At 46.9% G+C, this 25,547-nt stretch overlaps 1 protein-coding gene across 2 annotated transcripts in view; it reads right to left on the reverse strand.

Moving 5' to 3' along the window:
• The window catches only part of LOC129700731 (kynurenine--oxoglutarate transaminase 3-like), a 93,873-nt gene extending 72,052 nt beyond the window's left edge, over nt 1-21,821 (reverse strand). Inside the window, exons 1-2 of one of the 2 annotated variants that reach the window (XM_055641360.1) lie at nt 21,631-21,821; nt 12,997-13,068 (exon numbers count right to left, since the gene is read on the reverse strand). The gene's annotated coding sequence lies outside the window, so the exon portion shown is untranslated. Of the gene's footprint in view, nt 1-12,996; nt 13,069-20,605; nt 20,666-21,630 lie in introns of those variants that run through there. The other variant, XM_055641359.1, reaches the window with a different exon arrangement.
• Nucleotides 21,822-25,547: the final 3,726 nt, after the last annotated feature.

Consider the following 25,547-nt stretch of genomic DNA (forward strand, 5'->3'; position numbering starts at 1 on the left):
AACATTTGCCCACTCACCCAGCCTATCCAAGTCACCTTGCAGTCTCCTAGCATCCTCCTCACAGCTAACACTGCCCCCCAGCTTAGTGTCATCCGCAAACTTGGAGATATTGCCTTCAATTCCCTCATCCAGATCATTAATATATATTGTAAATAGCTGGGGTCCCCAGCACTGAGCCTTGCGGTACCCCACTAGTCACTGCCTGCCATTGTGAAAAGGACCCGTTTACTCCTACTCTTTGTTTCCTGTTTGCCAGCCAGTTCTCTATCCACATCAATACTGAACCCCCAATGCCTTGTGCTTTAAGTTTGTATACTAATCTCTTATGTGGGACCTTGTCGAAAGCCTTCTGGAAGTCCAGATACATCACATCCACTGGTTCTCCCCTATCCACGCTACTAGTTACATCCTCGAAAAATCCTATAAGATTCGTCAGACATGATTTACCTTTCGTAAATCCATGCTGACTTTGTCCAATGATTTCACCACTTTCCAAATGTGCTGCTATCCCATCTTTAATAACTGACTCTAGCAGTTTCCCCACTACCGATGTTAGACTAACTGGTCTGTAATTCCCCATTTTCTCTCTCCCTCCCTTCTTAAAAAGTGGGGTTACGTTTGCTACCCGCCAATCTTCAGGAACTACTCCAGAATCTAAAGAGTTTTGAAAGATTATTACTAATGCATCCACTATTTCTGGAGCTACTTCCTTAAGTACTCTGGGATGCATCCTATCTGGCCCTGGGGATTTATCGGCCTTTAATCCATTCAATTTACCCAACACCACTTCCCGGCTAACCTGGATTTCACTCAATTCCTCCAACTCCTTTGACCCGCGGTCCCCTGCTATTTCCGGCAAATTATTTATGTCTTCCTTAGTGAAGACGGAACCAAAGTAGTTATTCAATTGTTCCGCCATGTCCTTGTTCCCCATGATGAATTCACCTGTTTCTGACTGCAAGGGACCTACATTTGTTTTAACTAACTCAGCGGGTCAGGCAGCATCTCTGGAGGAAAGGAATAGGTGACGTTTCGGTTTGAGACCCTTCTTCAGATTGCGAGTCGGGGGAAAGGGAAACGAGAGATATAGACGTTGATATAGAGAGATATGGAACAAATTAATGAAAGATATGCAAAAAGTATTGATGATTAAGAAAATGTGGAGCCCACAATGGTCCATTGTTGGCTTTGGGCTAGGTGATAATGAGTGGATACAGACAGTGGAACTCAACAGTGAAACTAGTACAATGACTAGGGTGGGGTGGGACGGGGAGAGAGGGAAAGCAAGGGTTAATTGAATTTAGAGAAGTCAATATTCCTACCGCTGGATTGCAAGCTGCCCAAGCAAAATATGAGCGGATGTTTCTCCGATTTGCGCATGGGCCTCACCCTGACAATGGAGGAGGCCCAGGACACAAAGGTCAGTGTGGGAATGGGGAGGGGAATTAAAAGCGTTTGGGCAACCAGGAACATGTCATATCCTGTGCTCCCACCAGGGAGCTGCATCTCCCCGAGTCTTCCCACATGTAAATGGTTGGTTAGTTACAACACCTGCACAGCAGGTGGCAGCACCTGTCATTCCTCCACAGGGAACAAGTGTCACAAAATTGCAATGCCACAACTTTTACACTTCTTCAAAGAGGTCCATCTATTATGACTCTTGTCCGTTTTGTATCCAGTACTTTGCTATTGCACTAAATCGTCTTTTATCTTCTAAAGCAATTTAGCAGAAAAACAAAATAGAACGGTAGAGCTGCTGCCTTAGAGCGCCAGGGACCCAGGTTCGATCCTGACTATGGACCTGGAGTCAAGAGAGTTTTAATGTCTTGTGTCCCAGGTAGGACAATGAAATTCTTATTTGCAGCAGCACAACAAAGTATGTAAACATAATACAAAATGGAAGAAAGAAGTTCAGTGTGTCGAGAGACCTTAGACCATATATACACAATAAATAACACAATAATAATAATAATACTGTTATTGTACAGAGCTTATTTGATGTTGTATTTAATAGCCCGATGGCTGCAGGGAAGAAGCTGTTCCTGAACCTGGATGTTACAGATTTCAGGCTCCTGTACCTTCTTCCTGATGGCAACAGTGAGATGAGTGTGTGACCAGGATGGTGTGGGTCTTAGATGATGTTATAGACAACAGACAATAGGTGCAGGGGTAGGCCATTTGGCCCCTCGAGCCAGCACCGCCATTCAATGTGATCATAGCTGATCATCCCCAATCAGTACCCCCCGTTCCTGCCTTCTCCCCCCATATCCCCTGACTCCGCTATTTTTAAGAGCCCTATCTAGCTCTCTCTTGAAAGCATCCAGAGAACCTGCCTCCACCGCCCTCTGAGGCAGAGAATTCCACAGACTCACAACTCTCTGTGAGAAAAAGTGTTTCCTCGTCTCCGTTCTAAATGGCTTACTCCTTATTCTTAAACTGTGGCCCCTGGTTCTGGAATCCCCCAACATCGGGAACATGTTTCCTGCCTCTAGTGGGTCCAAGCCCTTAACAATCTTATATGTTTCAATAAGATCACCTCTCATCCTTCTAAACTCCAGAGTGTACAAGTCCAGCTGGTCCATTCTCTGAGCATATGACAGTCCCGCCATCCCGGGAATTAACCTTATAAACCTACGCTACACTCCCTCAATAGCACGAATGTCCTTCCTCAAATTAGGGGACCAAAACTGCACACAATACTCCAGGTGTGGTCTCACTAGGGCTCTGTACAACTGCAGAAGGACCTCTTTGCTCCTATATTCGATTCCTCTTGTTATAAAGGCCAACATGCCATTCGCTTTCTCTGGGCGAGAGATTAACACAGTCTCTTGCCCAGAGTAGGTGTATCGTGGACCAGATGTCACAGGTTTAAGATGTAGGGGAAAGGATTGAATAGGAATCAGAGGGGTAACTTTTTCGCACCAAGGGTGGTGGGTGTATGGAACAAGCTGTCAGAGGAGGTAGTTTAGGCTGGGACTATCCGACAGGTTCATGGATAAGACAGGTTTGGAGAGATATTGGAGGGATATGGACCAAACGCAGGTAGGTGGGACTGGGGGTAGTTGGAACATGTTGGCCGGTGCGGGCAAGTTGGACCAAAGGGCCTGTTTCCACGCTGTATCACTCGATGAATCTATGTCTTTATAACATTCATGTACAAACCAGAAGCAATTTATGTAACCATAAAAATTGGTTAGACAAAAATGCTGAAGAAACATAGAAACATAGAAACATATAAAATAGGTGCAAGAGTAGGCCATTCGGCCCTTCGAGCCTGCACCGCCATTCGATATGATCATGGCTGATCATCCAACTCAGTATCCCGTCCCTGCCTTCTCTCCATACCTCCTGATCCCTTTAGCCACAAGGGCCACATCTAACTCCCTCTTAAATATAGCCAATGAACTGTGTGGCCTCAACTACCCTCTGTGGCAGAGAGTTCCACAGATTCACCACTCTCTGTGTGAAAAAAAATGTTTTTCTCATCTCGGTCCTAAAATATTTCACTCTTATCCTTAAACTGTGACCCCTTGTTCTGGACTTCCCCAACATTGGGAACATCTGCGGGTGAGGCATCATCTATGGAGCGAAGGAATAGGTGACGTTTCGGGTCGAGACCCTTCTTCAGACTGTAAAAATTGGTCACGCTTTTTTTTTTTACAGTCCCAGCGTGCAAATGTCAAAGACTACAGGACACAGCTTTAAGGTGAGAGGGGTAACATTTAGAGATATGCCGGCATTTCTTTTACACACATAGTCAGCAGTGGTTGCCTGGAAGTCCTGCCAGAGATTTCTTTTTTTGTGTTTTTTGTTTTAGTTTTGCAGATACAGCACAGAATTAGGCCCTTCGGCCCAGCGAGTCCGTGCCGACCAGCGATCCACGCACACTAACACTATCCTACACACTCTGGGGACAATTTTTACATTTACCAAGCCAATTTACCGACATACTTGTACGTCTTTGGAGTATGGGAGGAATCCGAAGAACTCAGAGAAAACCCACGCAGGTCACGGGGAGAACGTTCAAATGTAAATATATTCTCTTAAAGCCTAGTTCAGTAAAACACTGAGTCAAGCACTGGACCAATACATTTTATTTTTTGAACAAACAACATACCATACCTAAACCACCGCAGGTTCGATCCTTGTCTCTGCCTGGCCAAACCCTTCAGCCTCATGCATGCAGACACTACCAATAGGTCACGCAGTCCCAAGCGCCCTTCCAGAAGATCGACAAGGATCCTAGTCGGGTCTAACTTTTATAGCTCAACTTTTATAGGCGCCCCGTACAAGCCAGTCACACATATCGATTACATTAAGGTGCCAGGAAGCGAGCGGGTAAGATCATCTCTGACCCCTCTCACCCTGCCCACAAACTCTTTGAATCACTTCCCTCTGGAAGGCGACTCCGGACTGTCAAAGCTGCCACAGCCAGACATAAAAACAGTTTTTATTCACGAGTAGTTGCTCTATTCAACAGCCAAAAAACTGTAGCCTCCCTTTGATCTGGTATTTTGTTGGTTCACATGCTTGATCAATGGTGTTTTATCATTGATGTTTTATTATTATTAATGTTTAGTGTTTTCTGAGTCATTCGTAACTGTCACTGTATGTCATGTTGTTATTTGTGGGCGGAGCACCAAGGCAAATTTCTTGTATGTGAATACTTGGCCAATAAACTTAGTTACTTACTTACTTACTTACTTACTTTCTTAAAGTACCACCTTGGTTTATACTCTCTAGAATTTAGGAGATTGAGAGGGGATCTTATAGAAACTTACAAAATTCTTAAGGGGTTGGACAGGCTAGATGCAGGAAGATTGTTCCCGATGTTAGGGAAGTCCAGGACAAGGGTCACAGCTTAAGGATAAGGGGGAAATCCTTTAAAACCGAGATGTTTTTTCACACAGAGAGTGGTGAATCTCTGGAACTCTCTGCCACAGAGGGTAGTTGAGGCCAGTTCATTGGCTATATTTAAGAGGGAGTTAGATGTGGCCCTTGTGGCTAAGGGGATCAGGGGGTATGGAGAGAAGGCAGGTACGGGATACTGAGTTGGATGATCAGCCATGATCATATTGAATGGCGGTGCAGGCTTGAAGGGCCGAATGGCCTACTCCTGCACTAATTTCTACGTTTCTATGTTTCTATTATTGACAGTTCCCCAACCCAATTACAGAGTCCAAATACAATATTTCTGCAGAAGCTTCTGGAAGGAAGTCAATTAATCACATAATGCAACATTCTCCCAGGTAATGTAAAAAAATGAAACAAGGCTTCACGCTTCAGCCAATCCTCAAACAGCAGTAAAAACACTTTGCAACATTATTAACAGTATTTACAATTCCTTTGCAGCCATCCAATCAAAGCAATGCATTTACAACACCTTGAAGTTTCTTTGCAGAGTCCTCATATATTTTATCAATTGGGAAGACATCTGGATCTTCCTCCATCCTGCATATCAATCTAGGGCTCAGACTGGCTGGCGCCATTCACAGCCTGTAACTTTCTACAGACAAAGGTTAAGCCAATCTTACAAATGCAGGGATCCTCCATTTCACAGTGTCTTTAATTTGGTCATTATTAACACAAGCTCCGTACAGACAGCACCCGTAGTCAGGATCGAACCCGGGTCTCCGTCACTGCAAGCATTGTAAGGCAGCAAATCTACCGATGTGCCACCGTGCCGTGGTGGAGGCAGATACGAGAATGGCATTCAGGAGGCTTTCAGATAGGGACTGGATCTGCAGGGAATGGAGGGATATAGCTCACGTGTAGGTGGAAGAAATTGGTATAATTTAGCATCATGTTTGGCGCAGACACTTTGAGCTTAAGGGCCTGTTCCTATACTGTACTGTTCTATGTTCTACAAATGATTAAATTCCCAACCCACACATCTTTGGGACATCATAAGAAACAGGTGTGGCTAGAAGACTCCACACAGTCAGTACCCAAGATCAGGATTGAACCAAGGTCTTCGGCGCTGTGAGGCAGCAGCTCTACCAGCTGCATCAGTGATCCATGTCTTAATTTAGAGATACAGCGCAGAAACATGCCCTTTATCCCGCACCAACCAGCGATCCTCATACACTAGCCTACAACACACGAGGGACAAATTACAATCTTTACCAAACCCAATTAACCTACAAACCTGTACGTCTTTGGAGTGTGGGAGGAGACCAGAAACACCCCAGGGGAAACCTATGCAGTCACGGGGAGAATGTACAAACTCCGTTCAGACAGCACCCGTAGTCGGGATCGAACCCGGGTCTCCGGCGCTACAAGGCAGCATCTCTACCGCTGCGCCACCGTGCCGTCCATGTAATCCATGGATTGAATTGTTTATCTCAAAAACATGACCCATTTTACTAACTAGACAAAAATGCTGGAGGAACTCAGTGGGCGAGGCAGCATCTATGGAGAGAAGGAAATAGGCGACGTTTCGGGCCGAGACCCTTCTCCGGTCTGAAAAGTCGCCTATTCCTTCTCTCCATAGGTGCTGCCTCACCCGCTGAGTTTAGCGGGTGAGGCAGCATCTATGGAGAGAATGGAACAACCAGGTTCAGGAATAGCTACTTCCCCACAGCCATCAGGCTATTAAACCTGGCTCGGACAAAACTGATTATTAATAACCCATTATCTGTTATTTGCACTTTATCAGTTTATTTATTCATGTGTGTATATATTTATGTTACGGTATATGGACACACTGATCTGTTTTGTAGTAAATGCCTACTATGTTCTGTGTGCTGAAGCAAAGCAAGAATTTCATTGTCCTATACAGGGACACATGACAATAAATTCACTTAAACGTGAACACTTGAACTCATTTCAGACTGAAGAAGGGTCTCGCCCCGGGACGTCCAGCATTTTTGTCTACTTTCGATTTTTCCAACATTTGCAGTTCTTTCTTACCCCTTTTACTAAATTATTCTGCTGAGGGAAAGTGCATCTTTCCTGTAATGGAAATCTTGTAATTTTATGCGTTATATTTATACCTCAGCCTTCGAAGTTCCAAAACAAACTAGCCCTGGTCAGTCCCCCCCATAGTTTAACCATCTGCCCTGGCGACATGCTCATAATCTCCTCAGCACCCCCCTCAAGCAGTTATCGCTTCCTTTTTATAGTGTGGCGTTTAATTAAATATGAATCAAACATAAGTTTAATTAGTGCCCAGCCAGAGAATAATGACTATCAGCCAATTAACGCTCCACTGGTGTCTAATGATCCTTCACTTCCTGGGAAATCAATTCATTATATTTGCACCAATTTAGAGGTCAATGAAAACTCGGGTTAATTGTCCTCGGCTAAAGTCCCCCTGATTTGTAGGGTGTGGATGAGAAAGTGGGATAACACTGAGCGGGTGTGAGTGAGTGTGAGCGGGTGTGAGCGGGTGTGAGCGGGTGTGAGCGGTGGTTGGCATGAACACATTGGGCCCGAGGGCCTGCTTCCATGCTGTATCTCAAAACTCAAAATAAAACTACAAGTAAAAATGTGTAGGAAGGAACTGCAGATGCTGGTTTACGCCGAAGATGGGCACAAAATGTTGGATAATCTCAGCGGGTCAGGCGGCATCACCGGAGAAAATAAATAGGTGGCGTTTCGGGACGGGACCCATCTTCGGGCTGAGTGTCGCGGGAGAGGCAAACTAGCGGTATGAAGAGGTACAGAACAAATCGGTCCATCTTTCATAGAAACATAGAAAACAGGTGCAGGAGTAGGCCATTCGGCCCTTCGAGCCTGCACCACCATTCAATATGATCATGGCTGATCATCCAACTCAGTATCCTGTACCTGCCCTCTCTCCATACCCCCTGATCCCTTTAGCCACAAGGGCCACATCTAACTACCTCTTAAATATAGCCAATGAACTGACCTCAACTACCTTCTGTGGCAGAGAATTCCACAGATTCACCACTCTCCATGGGAATAATCTTCCTACATCTAGCCTGTCCAACCGCTTAAGAATTTTGTAAGTTTCTATAAGATCCCCCCTCAATCTTCTAAATTCTAGCGAGTACAATCCGAGTCTATCCAGTCTTTCTTCATATGAAAGTCCTGACATCCCAGGAATCAGTCTGGTGAACCTTCTCTGTACTCCCTCTATGGCAAGAATGTCTTTCCTCAGATTAGGAGACCAAAACTGTACGCAATACTCCAGGTGTGGTCTCACCAAGACCCTGTACAACTGCAGTAGAACCTCCCCTGCTCCTATACTCAAATCCTTTTGTTATGAATGCTAACATACCAGTTTCTCTCTCCCCTGACTAAGTCTCAAGAAGGGTCTCGACTCGAAACATCACCTATTCTTTTTCTCCAGAGATGCTGTCTGACCCGCTGAGTTTAGTTTAGTTTAGAGATATAACGCGGAAACAGGCCCTTCGGCCCACTGGGTCCACACCGACCACATATTAACACTATCCTACACACACTGGGGACAATATTACATTTACACCAAGCCAATGAACCTATATAGCTGTACGTCTTTGGAGTCTGGGAGGAAACTGAAGATCTCTGAGAAAACCCACGCAGTCACGGGGAGAACGTACAAACTCCGTACAGACAGCACCCGCAGTCGGGATCGTACTGAAGGGTCTCGACCCGAAACGTCACCCATCCCTTCTCTCCGGAGATGCTGCCTGTCCCGCTGAGTCACTCCAGCCTTTTGTGTCTATCTTTGACGTAAACCAGCATCTGCACTTCCTTCCTAAACTAAGATGCTGCCTGAACTGCTGAGTTACTCCAGCGTTTTTTTTTGTGCTTTTATTTGAATCAATGTAACCAACATGGCAAGGGGAGAAATTTCAGCCCGACATATTGAGCATTTGATAGTAATTATCCCACTGCGTGTATTCAATGGCCACCTCCGTTCTCTGCAATTACTGGGGCATCCTGCTGTGGAACCGGAGGCTGCAGGTGCAACAACACTAATATTCATGTCATTGCAGTTGCTATTTTTAATTCATTTGACGTACATGACCTTACATTAGGGGAAAAAAAGTATTTATATTTTTCTGCAGTCTTCCAAGTTGACGTAAGTGGAGCAGAGGTTAATTGGTGCCATGGTGCACAAACATAGAAACATAGAAAATAGGTGCAGGAGTAGGCCATTTGGCCCTTCGAGCCTGCACCGCCATTCAATATGATCATGGCTGATCATCCAACTCAGTATCCTGTACCTGCCTTCTCTCCATACCCCCTGATCCCTTTAGCCACAAGGGCCACATCTAACTCCCTTTTAAATATAGCCAATGAACTGGCCTCAACTACCTTCTGTGGCAGAGAGTTCCAGAGATTCACCACTCTCTGTGCGAAAAAATGTTTTTCTCATCTCGGTTCTAAAGGATTTCCCCTTTATCCTTAAACTGTGACCCCTTGTCCTGGACTTCCCCAACATCGGGAACAATCTTCCTGCATCCAGCCTGTCCAACCCTTTAAGAATTTTGTAAGTTTCTATAAGATCCCCCCTCAATCTTCAAAGAGCTTTCCTTTCTGCTACAGGCAACCAGGATAAATCGAAACTCACTAGAATTTAGAAGGATGAGAGGGAACCTTATAGAAACATATAACATTCTTAAGGGATCGGACAGGCCAGATGTAGGAAAAATTGTTCCCCATGTTGGAGGAGTCCAGAAGCAGGGGTCACAGTTTTAGAATAATGTGTATGCTATTTAGGACTGAGATAAGGAAAAACCTTTTCACCCAGAGTTGTGAACCTGTGGAATTCTCTGCCACAGAAGGCAGTGGAGACCAATTCACTGGACGTTTTCAAGAGAGAGCTCTTTGGGCTAACGGAATCTAGGGATATGTGGAGAAAGCAGGAACGGGGTACTGAGTTTGGATGATCAGCCTTGATCATATTGAATGGCGGTCAGTGCTGGCTCGATGGGCTGAATGACCTACTCCTGCACCTATTGTCTATGTTTCTATGAAACAATCGACCATTGCTGGCTCCATCTTTCCTTGATCATAGTTGCTTTTTGCATAAATTTCATTCATGTGTCTTCTATATCTCTCGTTTCCCTCTCCCCTGACTCTCAGTCTGAAGAAGGGTCTCATCACCCGAAAAGTCACCTATACCTTTTCTCCAGAGATGTTGCCTGACCCGCTGAGTTACTCCAGCTTTTTGCCTCTGTCTTCAGGATAAATCAAGTGGTTCTGACAGACACACACACACACACAGGTGACTGGTGTTTCACTCCTGGTCTGCAATGTTAAGGGCCTGTCCCACTTGTGCGTCATTTGGGCGCCACCTGCGTCACGCGCGAAGATTTCGTGAATCCCAAAATCCTGGGGCGCCGCGCGTGACCGCACGTCACTGCCTACCCCACCGCGTCTCACCACGTGTCATGAGCGCATAATGCACGCTCTGCGCACATCACCACGCGCACGCGATGCGTAAATGTCGCGCAAATAACGCCCAAGTGCGCAAGGCCTTTTCAGGGGTTTGACATTTATTTCACCTGCCTTGCATTTCCATAACGCCACACACACACAGGGTCAAATGCTGCAGATGGACTCAAAACGCTGGAGTAACTCAGCGGGTCAGGCAGCATCTCTGGAGACAAGGAATAGGGTACGTTTCTTCAGACTGAAGAAGGGTCTCGACCCGAAACGTCACCCATTCCTTCTCTCCAGAGAAGCTGCCTGGCCCGCTGAGTTACTCCAGCATTTTGTGTCTACCATCCCTTCTTCTGAGCCTGGCCTGGGTTATAAACCCAACGAGCGCTCCATGCTGAGCCTGGCCTCGGTTATAAACCCAATTAGACCACATCCCACCCGTCAGAGACAATGGTCTAGCCTTCTGAATAGTTTGTGATCTGTTTTTAACCAGATACAACCTGGCTCTTCTCATGAATATAACACTTGCAAAGATGGAGCGAGGGATGTCACAACTTCCATTGCTGCAATTCTGAAACCTCCAGCCCCTAAACCATTGACATAATTGTTGATACGTGATTATAAATATCAAACTGGATCAAAGCACAGGTGCAATTATACGAAGCAAATGATCTTGATCTGTGTAGAGTATTTCAGTGGGCCAGCACAGTCTAATCTGACCCAAATCAAACTAATCTAATCTAATCTAATTCTTTCTCCGCTTCTCTTTCTCTCTTTCCCTCTCCATTTCTATTTCTCTTTCTCCCTCTCTCTAATTTTCTTTTTCTCCCTCTCTCTCTCTCTCTCTCTCTCTCTCTCTCTCTCTCTCTCTCTCTCTCCGTCTCTCTCTCTTCATCTCCCTCTCTCTGTCTGTGTGTGTGTGTTTGTCTCTCTCTCTCTGTGTCTCTCTCTGTCTCTCCCAGCCTCTCTCCATCTCTGCCCTGTCTCTCTCTCTCTCTCTCTCTGCTCCTGTCTCTCTCTCTCTCTGCCCCTGTCTCTCTCTCTGTCTCTGTCTCTGTCTCGATCTCTCTGTCCCTGTCTCTGTCTCCCCCTCTCCCCCTCTCCCCGTCCCTCCCACCAGGGCAGTTGTCAAGATAATGTGCATCTTTACAGAGCAGTGGATTGAGAATAACCAGCTGCTAGCTATATCTTCCTTGTAATCCCCGGCCCCCCGTACACCAGGAAGCGGGAGGTCCACACCATGTTGCGCTGACGACTACATTTCCTGTCTCGTTTATTTTGTCCCTTGAATAAATAAATGTGCAGGGTCTGATGTGGGGTTGGGCCACGTGATCCCAGCGGACCCGCCCGCAACCTTTCACCACCGCACGCTGGGAAGCTGCAGCCACGCTAATCTCTCTCGGCTGCCGGCCCTGTCTCGGTGACCTGTGGGAGTGTCAGCTGTACTGGGGATGGGAAGTCGAGCCGGCTGTAACGTGGAGGCTAGGTCACACCACGAGCGTCATCACTTTGCCTCCATTGTACTTGGCCCTGTGCCAGTCCTGAAACATCAGTGGTGGCCTGGCCCCATGCGAATGTACTTGGAAATCATTTCACGTAATGAAAGGCATAGAAAGAGTGGACGTGGAAAAGGGGATGCTTGGATTGGATTGGATTGGATTGGATTCCTTTATTGTCATTCAGACCTTCGGCCTGAACGAAATTACGTTGCCTGCAGTCATACATGTAATAATAAACAACAAAACACACGATAAACACAAATTAACATCCACCACAGTGAGTTCACCAGGCACCTCCTCACCGTGATGGAGGCAAAAGTCTTAAAAGCTTCCGCTGGTGGAAGAGTCTAGGATCAGAGGTCATAGCCGCAGAATTAAAGGCCGCACTTTTAGAAAGGAGGTGAGGAGGAACTTCTTTAGTCAGAGAGGGTAGTTAATCTGTGGAACTCATTGCCACAGAGGGCTGTGGAGGCCATCAGTGGATATTTTTTTAAAGCAGAAATAGACACATTCTTGATTAGAACGGATTGTCGAGGGTTTTGGGGAGAAGGCAGGAAAATGGGATTGGGAGGCAGAGATCAGCCATGACTGAATGGCGGAGTGGACTCGATGGGCCGAATGGCCTTAGTTCTCCTCCTATGTCTCGTGAACTTGTGAGCATTATTCGCGCAAAGTAATCGCTTTGTGGTGATTGGATGACCTCAGATAGAATCGTTTGGGAATGACTCCTTGAATGGACGGGCTATTGTGGAGTTGGTGTTTACTCCACTACTCAAACTATAAGGGGGGAGGGGGGGAGGGGGGGGGGAGGGGCACCAAGAACGAAATGGGACCATTGGAGACTACATTGATTTTTGGGTTTTGGTTTCCCTACTCTGGGTAAAAGACTCTGTGCGTTCACCCGACCTATAACCCCTCGTGATCATAATTCACCTTATCCTTCTACACTCCAGGGAATAGAGTCCTAGCCTGCCCAACCTCTCCCTATAACTCAGACGTCTCAAGTCCTGCCAACATCCTCGTAAAAGGTAGTTTGTACATCGGTCGTAAAATCTAATCTCTTAAATCATTTGAATCATCCATGCCAAAGCACCCCTTGATGCCAAACACAGATGGAAGAACAATTATCTCTATAAATAGGCAAACTTAGAAAACATACATTAATTTTGTTCCTTGGACCATCAGCAGATATCCCAGGGGCTTTAGAAGTTATTTTGATGCCGATTCAGTGCTGTAATGTGGAAAACACAATAGTTTCAACCACTATAAATCTTTAATGCAAAGCAATAGTAATTTGGAAGACACTAAATGCTGGATCAGGCTCAGCGGGTCAGGCAGCATCTCTGGAGAACATGGATTGGTGACTTTTCGGGTCAGGACCCTTTAGACTTTGGTCAGTGTGGGAATGGGAGGGGGAGTTAGAGTGTTTGGCAAGCGGGGAGATCGCGTAGGGCCAGGCGGACTGAGCGGAGGTGGTGGTTCAAACACTATGAAAGACACTAGGTGCTGGAGTAACTCAGTGGGTCACGAAGCAACTTTAGACTTTAGATGTTAGGCGTCAGAGATACATCCCACAGCCAACAATGGACCATTGTGGGCTCCACCTTTCCTTGATCATCGTTGTTTTATTACATATCTCTCATTCATTTGTTCTGTGTACCTCCGAAATCTCTCGTTTCCCTCTCCCCTGCCTCTCAGTTTAAAGACGGGTCTCGACCCGAAACGTCACCCATTCCTTCTCTGCAGAGATGCTGCCTGTCCTGCTGAGTTACTCCAGCATTTTGTGTGTACATCCCCAGTATATTACCCCCCCCCCCCCCCCCCCACCCCGCTTCCCATTCCATGAGCTTTGTAATTTGAAACTGCAGCCAGATGTTTAACGTTAGTTTAGTTCAGTGATACAGTGTGGAAACAGGCCCTTTGCCCACCGAGTCCGTGCCGACCAGCGACCGTCCCGTACACTAGCACTATCTTACAAACTAGGGACTGTATACAATTTTACCAAAGCCAATTGACCGACAAACCTTGGGAGTGTGTGAGGAAACCGGAGCTCCCGGAGAAAATCCACACAGGTCACGGGGAGAACGGACAAACACCGCACAGACAGCACCTGGAGTCAGGATCGAACCCGGGTCTCTGGCGCTGACCTAATTCACAACCTTTTTTACTCGTGGACATTTTTCATCGTGTTGAAAAAACGCCCCCGACCTACTTGATGCCAGGAGTACCTACGACTAGCATCACGACCTACCTACGACCTCGTACGACCTCGTGACGACCATGCTGCGAGTATGAGTCAAGGGCAAACTCGGCAGAGGTTGTGAAAGTGGGACGGGGGCTTAAGGCAGCAACTCTACTGCTGCGCCACCGTGCCCGCCCTTCTTCGGACTGATTTCAGTGGGAGGTGGGAGAGAAAGCTGGAAGAGAGGAGGGGCAGGTCATGCACGGCCGGTAATAGCTGAACTCACGCAGGGGCTTTCTTTTTATAGTCAGGTTTGTTGGACAAAGGCCAGAGATTAAAAGGCAGCCGTGAGCCCAAAAGGTGTTGCCAATTGTGAAACTTGAGCAGAGAAAAGTAGCGAATTGTGACGTTGGTGTCAGGGCATGGTGGGAGAGGAGAGGAGGGGGTTGGGGGGGATGGGGGGGGGAAGGTTACCTGGGGATCACGGGAGAGGAGTGTGGAGGGAGGAGAAAAAAAGGAGGGCAGGAACTTTGGGGAAAAAGTGGAAGGGAAGGGGGCTGTTTGTGGGTTAGTTACCTGAAATTGGAGAATACACTTCTTGGACTTTAGTGATACAGTGCGGAAACAGGCCCTTCAGCCCACCAGGTCCAGGCTGGCCTGCAGTATCAGCCATGATCATATTGAATGGCAGTGCAGGCTCGATCGAAGGGCCGAATGGCCTACTCCTGCACCTAATTTCTATGTTTCTATGTACACGAGCCTTACCCTACACACTGGGGACAATTTTACAATTTTACCGAAGCCAATTAACCTACGAACCCGTATGTCTTTGGAGTGTGGGAGGAAACAGGAACACCCGGAGAAAACCCACAAGGTCACAGAGAGAATGGACAAACTCCGTACAGACAGCTCGGGAGGTCATTATTGAACCCGGCTCTCTGTCGCTGGAAGGCAACAACCGTAGTGATGTGCCACCGTGCCGCCAGTCATTGATATTCCATCTTAAGTAATAATTAGGAAATTACTTCACATCTCATTAAATCTGCACTTTCCAACGAACATAAGAACATAAGATCATGTGATAGGAGTAGAATTAGGCCATTCGGCCCATCGAGTCTATTCCGCCATTCAATCATGGCTGATCTATCTCTCCCTCCTGACCCCATTCTCCTGCCTTCTCCCCATAACCCCTGACACCCGCACTAATCAACATGTACAAGTACTTCAGACTTCACCAAAAACATTTAGTCACCTGAGGTGGTTCAATGGGCCACAGGGAGGCATTCTCAAATAAACTTACAAAATTCTTAAGGGGTTGGACAGGCTAGATGCAGGAAGATTGTTCCCGATGTTGGGGAAGTCCAGGACAAGGGGTCACAGCTTAAGGATAAGGGGGAAATCCTTTAAAACCGAGATGAGGAGAACTTTTTTCACTCAGAGAGTGGTGAATCTCTGGAACTCTCTGCCACAGAGGGTAGTTGAGGCCAGTTCATTGGCTATATTTAAGAGGGAGTTAGATGTGGCCCTTGTGGCTAAAGGGATCAGGGGGTATGGAGAGAAGGCAGGTACGGGATACTGAGTTGGATGATCACCCATGATCATATTGAATGGCGGTGGCAGGCTCGAAGGGCCGAATGGCCTACTCCTGCACCTAATTTCTATGTTTCTATGTTTCTAAAATAACGATAAAACTCACATCCCCAATCCTGCTCCAACCTCCCCCCCAGCAGCGATGAGTTCATTATTCATCACTTCAAAATCTCAGCTGAATTTCATGAGTTTAGTTTAGTTTAGAGAGCAGGCCCTTCAGCCCATCGAGTCCACACCGACCAGCGATCCCCGCAAACTAACACTATCCTACACACGCTGGGGAGAATTTTACATTAATAAAACCAAGCCTATTAACCTGCACACCTGCATGACTTTGGAGTGTGGGAGGAAACTGAAGATCTCGGAGAAAACCAATGGGGTCACGGGGAGAGAACGTACAAACTCTGTACAGACAGCGCCCGTAACCGGGATCGAACCGGGGTCTCCGGCGCTGTAGGACAGCAACTCTACCGCAGCGCCACCATTAAAACAGATGCAGATGGATAATACTGGGATAATGGCTGGAAATTGGACTCTTTGCTTTGCAGGGATTAGTTGAGGACCAGGATGGGTTTGTTTTAAAACTCAGACCCATTCTCCTGCCTCATTCCTTTCCCTGTCAGTCCTTTTTCTTCTGAAATGGCTGTGGTAGACCTGACAAATTGCTGGAAGTATGAAGCTGGGTGCTGACCCGAACCGGCCCCGTCCTTTTTCCCCAGTGGTAGCTCCTGCAGTCAGTGACATGCAAAGATTCAGCGATACCTCCTGCATTTCCCCCCCCCCCCCCCCTCCCCCTCCCCCCCCCCTTCCCCCCTTCCCCCCCCCCCTCCCCCCCCCACCCTAGTCACCCAACCAGTTCCACTGTTCATACCTCTGTATCCCTCTTGTTATCACCCCTTCCCCAGCCAACAATGGACCATTATGGGCTCCAACCTTCTTGTTTTATCTTTTGCCGGCCCCCGATTTAGTTTAGTTTAGAGATACAGCGCAGAAACAGGCCCTTCGGCCCACCGAGTCTGCACCGACCAGCGATCCCCGCACACTAATACTACCCAACACACACTAAGGACAATTTACACTTATACCAAGCCAATTAGCCTGCACACCTGTACGTCCCTGAAGCGTGGGAGGAAACCGAAGATCTCGGAGAAAACCCACACGGTCGCGGGGAAATCGTACAAACAGCGCAAGTAGTGAGGATGGAACCCGGGTCTCTGGCGCTGACAGGCTCGACTGCAGCGCCACCGTGCCGTCTTCAGGCCTATTCTCGCTTCTTCCTTCCCGATGTCTCTACCTTGCCATCTTTCATTAATGTGTAGGGAGGAGCTGCAGATGCTGGTTTAAATCCGAAGATAGACACAGAAAGCTGGAGTAACTTAGCGGGACAGACAGGCGGCATCTCTGGAGAGAAGGGATGGGTGACGTTTCGGGTCGAGTACAGTTACTCCAGCTTTTTGTGTCTATTATCTTTCATTAATGCCGTCTTTAAAGCCTCCCTCCTCGGGCAAAGCTGTTGGTCATCTCCCTAATAGAAACATAGAAACATAGAAAACAGGTGCAGGAGTAGGCCATTCGGCCCTTCAAGCCTGCACCGCCATTCAATTTGATCATGGCTGATCATCCAACTCAGTAACCTGTACCTGCCTTCTCTCCATACCCACTGATCCCTTTAGCCACAAGGGCCACATCTAACTCCCTCTTAAATATAGCCAATGAACTGGCCTCAACTACCTTCTGTGGCAGAGAATTCCACAGATTCACCACTCTCTGTGTGAAAAAATGTATTTCTCAACTTGGTCCTAAAGGATTTCCCCCTTATCCTTAAACTGTGACCCCTTGTTCTGGACTTCCCCAACATCGGGAACAATCTTCCTGCATCCAGCCTGTCCAACCCCTTAAGATGATACTAATTGCTAACACCTCCTAACGTAACGGTACATCAGCGTTTGTTTTGCCGTTGACCGTAGAAGGATCTTGGACCCCACCACCATGTTTTGTGTTATGTACTTTTGTTCCAGCATTCGGTCTAGACAAATGACTGCGCTGTTTACTTTGGGGCGTTGTATTGTGTGGCCATTCCTATTGTACTTTGCTGCCTTCAATCCACCGAGGCCCTTGGCAGATAATGAGAGGAAGTCCTGTCGGAAGCCTTGCCGTTTGCCTCAGCCGTGGACTCCACGCACGGCCTGACCCCGAAGCATCATTCCGACGGTCAACAATAATACAGGCTTTGAATGACAATTCCCAGTACAGGAAGCAGTTGCGGCACAAAGCTTCTGCCCAGCCAAAGGCACAGACAACGTGTCCTTGTGTTTGTCTTCAATAACAGGGGTAGATCTCATGAAGATAGTGGAACACAAGTCACAGGCCACAAGGACAATTGAAACTGAAACAAGGGCGGCACAGTGGCACAGCAGAAACATAGAAACATAGAAATATAGAAAATGGGTGCAGGAGTAGGCCATTCGGCCCTTCGAGCCTGCACCGCCATTCGATATGATCATGGCTGATCATCCAACTCAGTATCCTGTACCTGCCTTCTCTCCATACCCCCTGATCCCTTTAGCCACATGGTCCACATCTAACTCCCTCTTAAATATAGCCAATGAACTGGCCTCAACTACCTTCTGTGGCAGAGAGTTCCAGAGACTCCCCACTCTCTGTGTGAAAGGGACCCAGGTTCGATCCTGACTACAGGTGCTTGTATGTGCAGAGTTTGTACGTTCTCCCCGTGACCTGCGTAGGTTTTCTCCGGGATCTTCGGTTTCCTCCAACACTCCAAAGACGTACAGGTTTGTAGGTTAATTGGCTTTGGTAAAACTGTAAAATTGGCCCTAGTGTGTGTGTGTGTATGTTAGCGTACTGGGTGATCGCTGGTCGGCGCAGACTCGGCGGGCCCAAGGGTAAGTTTCTGCGCTGTATCTCTCAACTGCATCATCAAACTTCACAAGGGCTACCATATAAACACAAGTCATGGATGTGGATGTGGCATTCACCACAGGTTATGGTGGATGTGATGTATCTGAGTCCGGTTTTGCCAGCTGATTCCAATCCAAATCATGGGCCGCGGGGCTGGGGGGGGGGGGGGGGGGTAGGGGGGGGGGGGGGGGGTGGGGGGGGCTTCTGCCTTCTCCCCATAAGTTGCCAGAGGGAGGTTGGTGAGGCAGGGGCTATCCCAACATTTAAGAAACAGTTAGACAAGTGCATGGATAGGACAGGTTTGGGAGGGACCAAACGCGGGCAGGTGGGATGAGTGTAGCTGGGGCATGTGGGCTGGTGTGGGCAAGTTGGGCCTGTTTCCACACTGTATCACTCTATGACTCCATGACTGTGTTCATGAGTTCATAAGTGATAGGAGTAGAATCAGGCCATTCAGCCCATCAAGTCTACTGCTCCATTCAATCATGGCTAATCTACCTCTCCCTCCTAACCCCCTGATTCTCCTGCCCTCTCCCCATAACCCCTGATACCCTTACTAATCAAGAATCTCCTCCATATAAAATACACATTGATTTGGATTCCACAGCCATCTGTGGCAATGAAGTTCACAGATTCACCATCCTCTGTCAAAAGAAATTCCTCATCATCTCCATTCTAAATGAACCTCCTTTTATTCTGAGGCTATAGCCTCTGGTCCTAGACTCTCCCACTAGTGGAAACATCCTGTCCACAGCCACTCTATCCTGGCCTCTGGTAGGTTTCAATGAGGTGTCCCCTCATCGTTTTAAATATATTATGTTAACCATATCATGCCTGGGATCATTCTCGTAAATCATGTGTTGGGTGCTAACCAGTCAGCGGAAAGACTATATACGATTCCATTCGAACTATCCACAGTGTACAGGTACACGATACAGGGAATAACATGTGTAATGTTTAATGCAAGGCAAAGTCCAGTAAAATCTGATCAAATATAGTCCGAGGGTCTCCATAGCTCAGGACCGCTCTCCAGTTGTTGGTGGGGCAGTTCGATCGCCTGATAACAACTGGAAAGAAACTGTCCCTGAATCTGGAGGTGTGCGTTTTCACACTTCTGTAACTCGTACCCGATGGGAGAGGGGAGAAGAGGGAGTGGCCGGGGTGCAACTCGCCCTTGATTATGCTGCTGGACTTGCCGAGGCAGCGTGAGGTGTAAATGTGGTCAATGGATGGGAGGAAGGGAACTTGGCAGAAAATGTTAAGCAAAATAGACACAAAGTGCTGGAGTAACTCAGCGGGTCAGGCAACATCTCTGGAGAAAAGAGATGCCTTTTTCTGCCACCAGACACCCCCCCACCCCCCCACTCTAATTACAGTCAGAAGAAGGGTTCTGACCCAAAACGTCACCTATTCCTTTTCTCCAGAGATGCTGCCTGACCTGCTGCTACCATAACAACATTTAGTTTAGTTTAGAGATACAGCATGGAAACAGGCCCTTCGGCCCACCGAGTCCACGCCGGCCAGCGATCCCCGCACATTAACACACTAGGGACAAGTTTACACATACTGTATACTAAGCCATTTAACCTACAAACAAACATTTATGACATTTGGACAAAAATGCTGGAGAAACTCAGCGGTTGAGGCAGCATCTATGGAGCGAAGGAATAGGTGACGTTCTCGGGTCGAGACCCTTCTTTAGACTGATGAAGGGTCTCGACCCGAAACATCACCTATTCCTTCGCTCCATAGATGCTGCCTCTCCCGCTGAGTTTCTCCAGCATTTTTGTCTACTTTCGATTTTTCCAGCATCTGCAGTTCCTTCTTTAGACATTTGGACCGAAACATGGAAAGGAAAGGTTTAGATGGATATGGGTGATACATGGACAGATGGGACTAGTGTAGATGGGGCATCTTGGTTGGCATGGGCAAATTGGGAAGAAGGGCCTGTTTCTGTGCTGGAAGATTGGAAAACCAGCAACAATGAGCAAAGTTTAAGTGAACTTCTTGTTTCCAATTCCGTTTTTTCTAATACCTCTTAGGAATGGGAGCCATTGGTAAATAGAGACATACAGACCTTGAATTTGTCACACAAACAGAATGCAGTCGTGCTTTAAATCTAAGCTGATGTCAGTGGATATTGTCGCTATGTTTAGTTTCATATTTATACCCACTGGATGCTTAGAACTGAGCGACATCATAATGACATTGACATCACAGTGAATTCATTGACCACTCGAGCTCCACCATTCTAATGTCACATAAAACTAATTTTAAAGACATGGGTGTTAAGAGAAAAGGCAAAGTTCACTTCAAACCATGGGGGAGCATTATGCCAAACCATCAGATGGAAGGCACCTCGTGAAATGTTGAAAGAGATTGGTCGTTCTAGTTATTTAACTACAACCTGAGCATAGACTTGGAAAGCTGCTGTGAACTGAAACAGCCATTAAAACAAAAGACACTGTGTGAAACACTTTGGCAGTCGGTTTCACTCCATGAGCCAGCACCAAAGCAAGTCACATAGATTGCCAGTTTTCCTGGATCTGACATCCTTGACGTAGTTGTAACCATCTACTCCTGAGGTGAGTCCATCTGACTTCAAAGTCAATTGTTAACTTATTCTACCTATGGTAATACCTGCGCTTCCCCCAATTCTGACACTCTGATCTTAACCACTTCATCAATGGGCGACCAAGACTTCACATGCCTTGGCTTTGAGCTATAAAATTCCGTCCCTGAACCCTTTAGACTTTAGGCTTCAGAGATACAGCGCGGAAACAGGGCCTTCGGCCTACCCGGGTCCGTGCCGACCAGCGATCACCCCGTACACTAGCACCATCCTACACACACTAGGGACAATTTACAAATTTACCCAAGCCTATTAACCTACAAACCTGTACGTCTTTAGAGAGTGGGAGGAAACCGGAGCACCTGGAGAAAACCCACGCGGTCCTGGGGAGAATGTACAAAACTCTGTACAGACGGCACCCATGGTCAGGACCGAACCGGGTCTCTGGTGCTGTGAGGCAGCAACTCTACCGCTGCCCACCTCGGCCTATAACCCGGCATTTCCGTTGTCAAGACGCTGTCTACACCTACCTCTCTTCATTGGCCAGCGATCCGAATATCTCCTCCTGTGTCTCAGTGTGAAAAGTCCTTACTGTTAACACTCCCATCAACCACATTGGAAAATTTACATCCATTAAAATTGCCGTGTTAATGCAAACTGCCGTGGATATGTCACCAGTAGAATCATAATGAAACCACAAATAGTTTGTACTAGAAACGTAATCAGAGCTCCCTTGTGCACTAATACTCAAGGCTGGCAGTTGGTTATTGTGATGTCACACCAATGATACTAACAATCTTCTATTTGTGCAGTTTATCTGCTGGCATGGAATTGTACAAGATAACTGGCCAATAATGTGACTTGGCTGGGCAGAAGGAATGGGTGACGTCTTGGGTCGAGGCCCTTCTTCAGACTGGGAGTCAGGGGAGAGGGGAGTCTAGAGATGGGGAAGGGCAAGGTGTGAAAAGGGCAGTGCCGGCAAGCACCGAGAAAACGCGCGCGGCTGTGGGAGCGAGTCTGGGTTGAAACATGGCGGTGGAGCTGTAGAGTAACACCCTCTCTCGCTGCTCCCCATCTGTGATTCATCCTGCCCTCCACGACCACGTTTTAACCCAGTCTCGCTCCCAACGCCACGTGTGATTACTCAGTGTGTGGAGGAACTGCAGATGCTGGTTTAAACCGAAGATAGACACAAAATGCTGGAGTAACTCAGCGGGACAGGCAGTGTCTCAGGGGAGAAGGAACGGGTGATGTTTCGGCTCGAGTCTGAAGAAGGGTCTCGACCTGAAACATCACCCATTCCCTCTCTCTGGAGGTGCTGCCTGTCCCGCTGAGTTACTCCAGCTTTTTGTGTCTATCTTGTGTTTTCTCAGTGCTTGCCTGCGCTGCTGTTTTTCACACCTCACCCTTCTATATCTCTAGACTCCCTCTCCCCTGACTCTCAGTCTGAAAAAGGGTCTCGACCCAAAATATCACCCACTCCTTCTCTCCAGAGATGCTGCCTGTCACACTGAGTTAGTTACTCCAGCATTTTGTGTCTATTTTTGCTGTAAACCACCATCTGCAGTTCCTTCTGACACAATAATTTGACATGATAGGTGACATCTGGTCAATAATGTGACCACGTGGGGTTTTCTCCGGGAGCTCTGGTTTCCTCCCACACTCCAAAGACGTACAGATTTGTAATTTAAATGGTTTTGGTAAAATTGTAAATTGTCCCGAGTGTGTTACATAGTCACAACTTCATAAATGGCCGGCAATGTTTTTACCAGATTAAACCATTTATCAGCCAGCGGTGAGCCAGTGGTACCTTGTCCCTAATTAGAAACATAGAAACATAGAAAGTAGGTGCAGGAGTAGGCCATTCGGCCCCTCGAGCTAGCACCGCAATTCAATATGATCATGGCTGATCATCCAAAATCAGTACCACGTTCCTGCTTTTTCCCCATATCCCTTGATTCCGTTAGCCCTAAGAGCTAAATCTAACTCTCTCTTGAAAACATCCAGTGAATTGGCCTCCACTACCTTCTGTGGCAGAGAATTCCAACAAAGATGCTAATAAGTGCTCAGCGCTATATTATACCACAGCTTCCTATTGTAGAGTCACAGAAACGCAACGCATTTTTAAACTCTTTATCCAAGCATAACGGTTGTAGCGCGTCAGAGCAAAGCATTAAATATATCTGCAGACCTTGACTAAAAAACGGAACATATCATAACACTGTCAGCACAGTGGTCTAGCGGTAGAGTTGCTGCCTTACAGCGCTTGCCGCGCCGGAGACGCAGGTTCGATTCTGACTACGGGCGCTGTCCATACGGAGCTTGTACATTCTCCCCATGACCGTCTGGGTATTCTCCAAAATCTTTGGTTTTTCCTCCCGCACTCCAAAGATGTACAGGTTTGTAGGTTTAAGAAAGAACTGCAGATGCTGGAAAAATCAAAAGTAGACAAAAAATGCTGGAGGAACTCAATAGGTGAGGCAGCATCTATGGCCAGAAGAAATAGGCGATGTTTCGGGCCTTCAGTCTGAAGAAGGGTCTCGACCCGAAACGTTGCCTATTCCTTCCCTCCATAGATGCTGCCTCACCCGCTGAGCTCCTCCAGCATTTTTTGTCTACCTCAGGTTTGTAGGTTAATTGGCCCCTTGGTATAAGTGAAAATTGTCCCTAGTTTGTGTAGGATAGTGTAGATGTGTGGGGATCTTCTGGCCGGTGTGGACTTGGTGGGCAGAAGGGTCCTTTTCCGCGCTGTGTCTCGAAACTAAGCTAACAAAGCAAGGAAACCATGGAAATGTAACGAAAGGACTGAACACTGAACATAACTAGATACATTCATACACAATGCCTATAGTGCCCACTGTTTCTTTATCTGTATGGGGTGATTGGTGCCCTTTGTATTCAGTATTCAATATTCAGCATTTACTTTAATGTTATTTTAACTGAGTATTTACATACACAGATGAAACGAAAACATTGTTTCTCAATCAGTTCCCATCAGTGCGGTTAATAAAAACAGAATAAATACATATAGCTTTAAAAATTAAAATTAACATATATAAAATAGGCCTAAATACACCTTTTCACCTGAATACACCTTTTGAAAAAAGCATCAGGGGTTAAGTTGCTGGGCAGCAGGTTGAGATGCTACTGTTCACAACCACTCTAGATATGCCTTTATTCTAGACTTCAGTGACATTGCTTTTGCAGCCCTCTCTCTTACCAGAAACAACAATCGATTCTATACACGAGACTAATTCCATCAATAATGTGCAAGCTCTTACGCTATTCCAATGCCAATGGCAAAACAGGCATCACTTCCCAGCATATAATGATTAGTATGGGGTGACAGGGCCTGTCGGGAGAAGGCAAGGAGTATGGGGTTGAGAGGGAATATTAGCTCAGCCATGATTGAATGGCGGGGTAGACTCGACGGGTTGAATGGCCTAATTCTAATCCTATAATTTATGTATGTAATAATTTCATCAGGTTTGCTCCTAGAGTCCCAGGTTCAGTTCTGACACCAGGTGGTTATATGGTTATATGGTTATATGGTTATAGGTGCTGTCTGTATGGAGTTTGTACGTTCTCCCTGTGACTGCGTGTGTTTTCTCGGGGTGCACCAGTTTCATTCCGCACTCCAAAGGCATGCAGGTTTGTAGGTTAATTGGCTCCGGTAAAATTGTAAATTGTCCCTAGTATGTGTAGGGGTGATCGCTGTTCGATGCATACCTGGTAGTTCGAAGGGCCTGTTTCCATTCTGTATCTCTGTAGTCCAAAGATTTGGAAAAATAAAACCCAGTTCCCTCCCTGGAGAACTGACGTTTAATTATCCGAGGAATCTGAATTTGCAACATCGCTTGGATAGTTGGAATGTTCCCAGCTTCTTGCAATAACTTAATGATGTGAATTTAAATTGCCCAACAACACAGCCTAGTAATGAAGAGGGTGAACAATGTCTGAATACTAAATCAGAACTCTCAAACTCCTGACACGAGGCCAGCCAGCACTTGGCTGCTGCCAATTTGGATAGAGTGGATGTGGGGAGGATGTTTCCACTGGTGGGAGAGTCTAGGACCAGAGGTCGTAGCCTCAGAATTAAAGAACGATCCTTTAGGAAGGCTAGACCCAAAATGCTGGAGTAACTCAGCGGGACAGGCAGCATCTGAGAAGGAATGGGTGACGTTTCGGGTCAGAGACCCTTCTTCAGACTGAGAGTCAGGGGAGACGGAGTCGCAGAGATATGGAAGGGTAAGGTGTGAAAATGAGATCTGAAGTCAAAGGTAGACAATGAAATCAAAGGGGATGAAGCTCCAAGGAAAATGTAGAATGGATCATTGTTAGTTAGTGGAAGGTGACAACGAAGCAGACAAAGATAATATTTAATCAGGACAGTCAGACTGGTTGGAGAACTGGGATGAGGAGGGATGAGGAGGGATGGCAAGGTTTA

This window comes from Leucoraja erinacea, chromosome 10, assembly GCF_028641065.1.
Source record: "Leucoraja erinacea ecotype New England chromosome 10, Leri_hhj_1, whole genome shotgun sequence".
Taxonomy (NCBI): Eukaryota; Metazoa; Chordata; class Chondrichthyes; order Rajiformes; family Rajidae; genus Leucoraja; species Leucoraja erinaceus.